General features: G+C 36.9%; 1 long non-coding RNA gene and 2 other non-coding genes across 3 annotated transcripts in view; 1 reads left to right on the top strand and 2 right to left on the bottom strand.

Annotated features, from left to right (window-relative positions):
- Positions 1 to 1,637: 1,637 nt before the first annotated feature.
- The window catches only part of LOC123069411 (uncharacterized), a 6,355-nt gene continuing 1,432 nt past the window's right edge, over positions 1,638 to 6,560 (bottom strand). The window contains exons 1-2 of the long non-coding RNA XR_006432514.1: positions 5,958 to 6,560; positions 1,638 to 2,174 (exon numbers count right to left, since the gene is read on the bottom strand). The exon at positions 5,958 to 6,560 is cut by the window's right edge and continues 1,432 nt beyond it. This is a non-coding gene — a long non-coding RNA (uncharacterized lncRNA). The remainder of the gene's footprint in view (positions 2,175 to 5,957) is intronic.
- Positions 3,869 to 3,940, top strand: TRNAN-GUU (transfer RNA asparagine (anticodon GUU)). The gene has a single exon. It is a non-coding gene; the product is annotated as a tRNA-Asn (tRNA).
- On the bottom strand, positions 4,214 to 4,287 carry TRNAR-ACG (transfer RNA arginine (anticodon ACG)). The gene has a single exon. It is a non-coding gene; the product is annotated as a tRNA-Arg (tRNA).

The following is a 6,560-nucleotide window of genomic DNA, read 5'->3' as shown; positions in this document are numbered from 1 at the left end:
GAATTTTAGGTTTTTTTGGATAACAGGTAGTTTAGAGTTTAGGGATTTGTTCAAAATAGCTAATAACTGGATTCCTAATAATGGAGTTAACTCTTTACTTACTACTTTGTGTGATTTTTTATTATTCCTTGGTGCAGTTGCGAAATCCGCACAATTCCCTCTTCACGTATGGTTACCCGATGCTATGGAAGGACCCACTCCTATTTCAGCTCTTATACACGCAGCAACTATGGTTGCTGCGGGAATTTTTCTTCTAGCTCGACTTCTTCCTCTTTTCATATCTTTACCTTTGATAATGAGTTTTATTTCTTTAGTAGGTACAATAACACTATTCTTAGGAGCTACTTTAGCTCTTGCTCAGAGAGATATTAAAAGAAGCTTAGCCTATTCTACAATGTCTCAATTGGGTTATATGATGTTAGCTCTAGGTATAGGTTCTTATAAAGCTGCTTTATTCCATTTGATCACTCATGCTTATTCAAAAGCTTTATTGTTCTTGGGATCCGGATCCGTTATTCATTCAATGGAACCTCTTGTTGGATATTCACCAGATAAAAGTCAAAATATGGTTCTTATGGGCGGTTTAAGAAAATACATTCCAATCACAAGAACTACTTTTTTATGGGGTACACTTTCTCTTTGTGGTATTCCACCTCTTGCTTGCTTCTGGTCCAAAGATGAAATCCTTAGTAATAGTTGGTTGTATTCGCCCTTTTTTGGAATAATAGCCTCCTTTACTGCAGGATTAACTGCCTTTTATATGTTTCGGATATATTTACTTACATTTGATGGGTATTTGCGTGTTCATTTTCAAAATTACAGTAGCACTAAAGAGAGTTCCTTGTATTCAATATCCTTATGGGGAAAAAGGATACCCAAAGGAGAGAATAGGGATTTCGTTTTATCAACAACGAAGAGTGGAGTTTCTTTTTTTTCACAAAATATACCAAAAATTCAAGGTAATACAAGAAATAGGATAGGATCCTTTACTACGTCTTTTGGGGCTAAAAACACTTTTGCCTATCCGCATGAAACGGGAAATACTATGTTATTTCCTCTTCTTATATTACTACTTTTCACTTTGTTCATTGGATTCATAGGAATCTCTTTTGATAATGGAGGAATTGGTAATGGAATAGCAGAGTTAACCATATTATCAAAGTGGTTAACTCCCTCAATAAACTTTACTCAGGAAAGTTCTAATTCTTTTGTAAATTCATATGAATTTATTACTAATGCAATTTCTTCTGTAAGTCTAGCTATCTTTGGTTTATTCATAGCATATATCTTCTATGGATCCGCTTATTCTTTTTTTCAGAATTTGGATTTAATAAACTCTTTTTACAAAGGAAATCCTAAAAAAGAATTTTTAGATCAAGTAAAAAAATATATACAGTTGGTCATATAATCGTGGTTATATAGATATTTTCTATACTAGGGTCTTTACCCTCGGTATAAGAGGGTTAACCGAACTAACGGAGTTTTTTGATAAGGGTGTTATTGATGGAATTACCAATGGAGTGGGTCTTGCTAGTTTTTATATAGGAGAAGAAATTAAATATGTAGGGGGAGGTCGAATCTCGTCTTATTTATTCTTTTTTTTTTATGTTATGTATTTGTGTTTTTATTCTTTTTTATTTCTTAAGTTAAGGAATTTACAACAAGTCTCTTGCAAAAATAACTATCCTATCCCTTTCTACAATCTCTCTATATCCTTGTTACATAAGGTAAGTATTGTATAATAGTTCGGTTTTCCGCGATTTTTTCCATTCCTCTGTGTAAATAGCCTAATATGGGTTCACAATCAATAACATCCTCACCATCAAGAGTAACGATCAGTCGAAGAACACCATGCATTGATGGGTGTTGAGGGCCCATATTGACTATCATGAGATCTTTTCTTGTAAGCGGTAGACTCATATCCTTTCTTCCTTAATTCATTATTCCATGAAAATGGATTATTCCATGAATTCCTCAAAGCGAGGCTCATCAAAATGAAAAATCTAAGACTACTATAAGACTACTAAAAAATAATAAAACAAGAAAAAAATTTGAACGATTAAATTACTGCTCTCGAATATTCAACTGACCGATTAATTTCTTATAACATACTCTATTTTTCTTTGCCAAATAAGCCAGCAAACGTCGACGTTTTCCCAAAAGTCTTCGTAGACCTCTTTCCGATGAAAAATCTTTTTTGTGTAATTCCAAATGTGAAGCAAGTCTCCATATCTTATTGGTGAAACTGAATACTTGAAATTCAACAGAACCCCTGTTTTCTTCTTTTTCTTCTTTAACCATAAATCCAAAAAAAAATCTACCTCCTTTCTTTTTCATGTATTTTTCTGATCAGGAAAAATACAAAATTATGTCAGTTATTTTGAAGTTATTCTAATCTCATACACACACAAATTTGCAATTATTCATCTACTACTGGAATTTGGATTTATTTTATCGATGCAAATTGGATTTGGATAGAAGGGTACATTCTTTCTAATATTTTAGATAGAAGAAACATTTCTTCTATCTAAAATATTAGAAAGAATTTTGCTGATTTATTTATTGCTATATGCAATTTATGGAATTGATACACCATTTAATTGATATCATTTAGCAAAATGAAACACAGCATATGCATCCATCTTTTGGCTCGAGAATTTCACGGGATAGAGATATGGTATAAGAAATAGACTATTAAGTAACTCTAAATGAATTGTGGATACATCTGTATCCTTAACATACTGAAACGATTGTCATTATTCGTATCAAACCAATAGCGATTCATACAAGCTAAATCTTCTAATTAATGGTGGGCCAATAATGAATTTTTTTGCATATGTATTAAGACGCTTGGCCTAATTTCGAAATTGTCTAGAGTTTTATATGTTGTTTTCATTGCAAAATGATGGGTCTCCTTCCAGAACTTTCCAATTACGAGTACGAGAATTGAAAGACATGAAAATTCTCAATTCTCTACGGCGTCTAGTAGATAGAAACAAGAAAATCAGAAGAATCTTTCTCTCTATTCACTATCATTCCGCGTCTTCGACTTCTATTAGTTTCTTTTCTTCTTTAATGCAATAGCTATAGTTTGATATAAGAATCCATTTCTCAAAGTAATGGAAACCATTCTCTTATAGGAAATGGTTCAAAAATCGCTATTCCACCTTTTAGGTATCGTGAAAAGTGATACCTGTGAAGATCGTGCATTTCAGTCAAATTCAGATCCGTTTTTCGAGTCCATGATATAATATAACCAAATTGGATATATCTTCCACCTGTTTAGCTAAGAAAGAATAGATACAGAGGTGGATAATAGATCGATATGAAGATCATGAGCTGCCCCATAATGAAATCGACAGTAGTCGCGAATATCTCCTTCTTCCCTAATCCAAGATTGGAGAAAGAAGATCTAAGAGGGACCTAGGGAGAATGTAGTCAGAAATCCATAATAGAGTCCGACCACAACGACCGAATTAATTATCCTCATCGAGAAACTTAGACTACTAAATAGAAAAGATTTGAAAATCATGGCATGGGTCTCCTTTTTTTCTTTCTTTAGAGTTTTCTATATGCACAATTTCTCGATGTTTCGATGAGAATTTCTTGACTTTCCATATATAGAAAGAGATAGACTATAAATGACATCTCTTATGTCAATAAGACCAAAGGGATGGATATTAAATGATAGGAAGTGCTAGGAAGTGAAATAGAATGAAATAGAGCCACTTTGGGCTTCCCTATGAAATGAGGCATGGAACGGAGCCACTACGAAGAAATTATGGGAGTTACGAAAGAAGCTTCGGACTCATATTGTTCATGGGTTGAGAGCGGGAGTTGAACTCTAGGAGGTCGAATCCCCCCTTGTTCCTCAGTAGCTCAGTGGTAGTGCGGTCGGCTGTTAACTGACTGGTCGTAGGTTCGAATCCTACTTGGGGAGATTTTATTCATTCTTTAATGTAAGAATTTTAATGTAAGAATAAAGAATTGAATTAAAGGGCTTGCTTTGACCCTTAGGAGTAGGTAACCCGTTCGCTATCCTTGTTTCTATTTCTATTGCATTCTATCTCATCGTATCACATTCTGTTCTACGATTCCACTTCGACAAAAGGAAAGAGCATACCTAAGTTCAATAGCTTTACGTCCGCTATCCCGATCATGATTTTCCTACCCTCAGGGGGAAAGTAAAGGCCCTTCCCCCTTTGGAAGGCTGTGGGCGAGGAGGGATTCGAACCCCCGACACCGTGGTTCGTAGCCACGTGCTCTAATCCTCTGAGCTACAGGCCCAGCTGTCTCCACTGGATCTCTTCCCGGGGGTACCCCTTCATTTCAGGTTAAGAAGATGGGAAAACGCCTTTCTCTCTATAAGAACAGTGCGTTCCGAGGTGTGAAGTGGGAGAGAGGGGATGTGATGATTGAGGTTTTGAATAAGACGACCTTTGCATTTTAGATTTGGATCTTTTTCTTATTTCAAAATAGTGAAAAAGTCAAATAAGAGGTGTTAAGCTTTTTATCATTCTGGCATCGAGCTATTTTGCCGCAGGACCTCCCCTACAGTATCGTCACCGCAGTAGAGTTTAACCACCAAATTCGGGATGGATTGGTGTGGTTCCTCTACGCCTAGGACACCAGAATATCGAACCATGAACGAGGAAAGGCATGAGATAAATATTGGCTAGTAATTGTGAAGCCCCAATTCTTGACTGAAAGGGACACCAAAGGCCTCTGCCCTCCCTCTCTATCTATCCAAGAGATGGAAGGGCCGTCGCTCAACGGATAAAAGTTACTCTAGGGATAACAGGCTGATCTTCCCCAAGAGTCCACATCGACGGGAAGGTTTGGCACCTCGATGTCGGCTCTTCGCCACCTGGAGCTGTAGGTGGTTCCAAGGGTTGGGCTGTTCGCCCATTAATGCGGTACGTGAGCTGGGTTCAGAACGTCGTGAGACAGTTCGGTCCATATCCGGTGTGGGCGTTAGAGCATTGAGAGGACCTTTCCCTAGTACGAGAGGACCGGGAAGGACGCACCTCTGGTGTACCAGTTATCGTGCCTACGGTAAACGCTGGGTAGCCAAGTGCGGAGAGGATAACTGCTGAAAGCATATAAGTAGTAAGCCCACCCCAAGATGAGTGCTCTCTCCTCCGACTTCCCTAGAGCCTCCGGTATCACAGCCGAGACAGCGACGGGTTCTCCACCCATACGGGGATGGAGCGACAGAAGTATGGAAATAGGATAAGGTAGCGGCGAGACGAGCCGTTTAAATAGGTGTCAAGTGGAAGTGCAGTGATGTATGCAGCTGAGGGCGGTCAGATTATTAAGATCCATGAATCTAGAGGATACCATCTGCTTTGATAACAAACATCGAGAAGCTAGATGTTTGTTATCAAAGCAGATGATTGAATTAACATCTGCTTTGATAACAAACATCACTTCTAGCCCGATATATGGAATATATGACAAAGGTGGAGTCTTGGAGTATTTCGATCGATCGGTCATATAGGCCTGAGTCAGACATCAAATAGCTTCGATTTGCATTATCCGTAGGACACCTTATATGTATCAAAATCGATATCAAAATCAAAAAGATGAAAGATGTACAATCCAATTTCTCGATTCAATAGAAGCCCAAAGAGGTGCATATGGTACCCAAATAAGAATAGGATAGATATGTCAAAAGCAGGTCTGATTACACCTATTCCTAATCCTAAATAGAATGTAAGGACGTAGGGATTTCTATGTAAACAGAGTATCCTATTTCCATAGGCTCGAATGACCCCTTCTCATAATAAGAATGTGCACGGTCTGGTTCGGTATGGAATGAACTTATAATCTGATGAGTCCACAGTGCGCGGTCTGGTTCTATCGAAACCAGACCGTGCACAGTAGACTTTGAAGTCATGATCTGTACGACTCGTTCAGATCATGACTTCAAAGTCTACTGTACCCTCTTCGTAGACCTCTTTCCGATGAAAAATCTTTTTTGTGTAATTCCAAATGTGAAGCAAGTCTCCGTATCTTATTGGTGAAACTGAATACTTGAAATTCAACAGAACCCCTGTTTTCTTCTTTTTCTTCTTTAACCATAAATCCAAAAAATTTTCTACCTCCTTTCTTTTTCATGTATTTTTCTGATCAGGAAAAATACAAAATTATGTCAGTTATTTTGAAGTTATTCTAATCTCGTACACACACAAATTTGCAATTATTCATCTACTACTGGAATTTGGATTTATTTTATCGATGCAAATTGGATTTGGATAGAAGGGTACATTCTTTCTAATATTTTAGATAGAAGAAACATTTCTTCTATCTAAAATATTAGAAAGAATTTTGCTGATTTATTTATTGCTATATGCAATTTATGGAATTGATACACCATTTAATTGATATCATTTAGCAAAATGAAACACAGCATATGCATCCATCTTTTGGCTCGAGAATTTCACGGGATAGAGATATGGTATAAGAAATAGACTATTAAGTAACTCTAAATGAATTGTGGATACATCTGTATCCTTAACATACTGAAACGATTGTCATTATTCGTATCAAACCAATAG

The sequence above is a fragment of the Triticum aestivum genome, chromosome 3B (genome assembly GCF_018294505.1).
Source record: "Triticum aestivum cultivar Chinese Spring chromosome 3B, IWGSC CS RefSeq v2.1, whole genome shotgun sequence".
Lineage (NCBI taxonomy): Eukaryota > Viridiplantae > Streptophyta > Magnoliopsida > Poales > Poaceae > Triticum > Triticum aestivum.
This window is presented reverse-complemented; position numbering and strand designations above follow the sequence as displayed.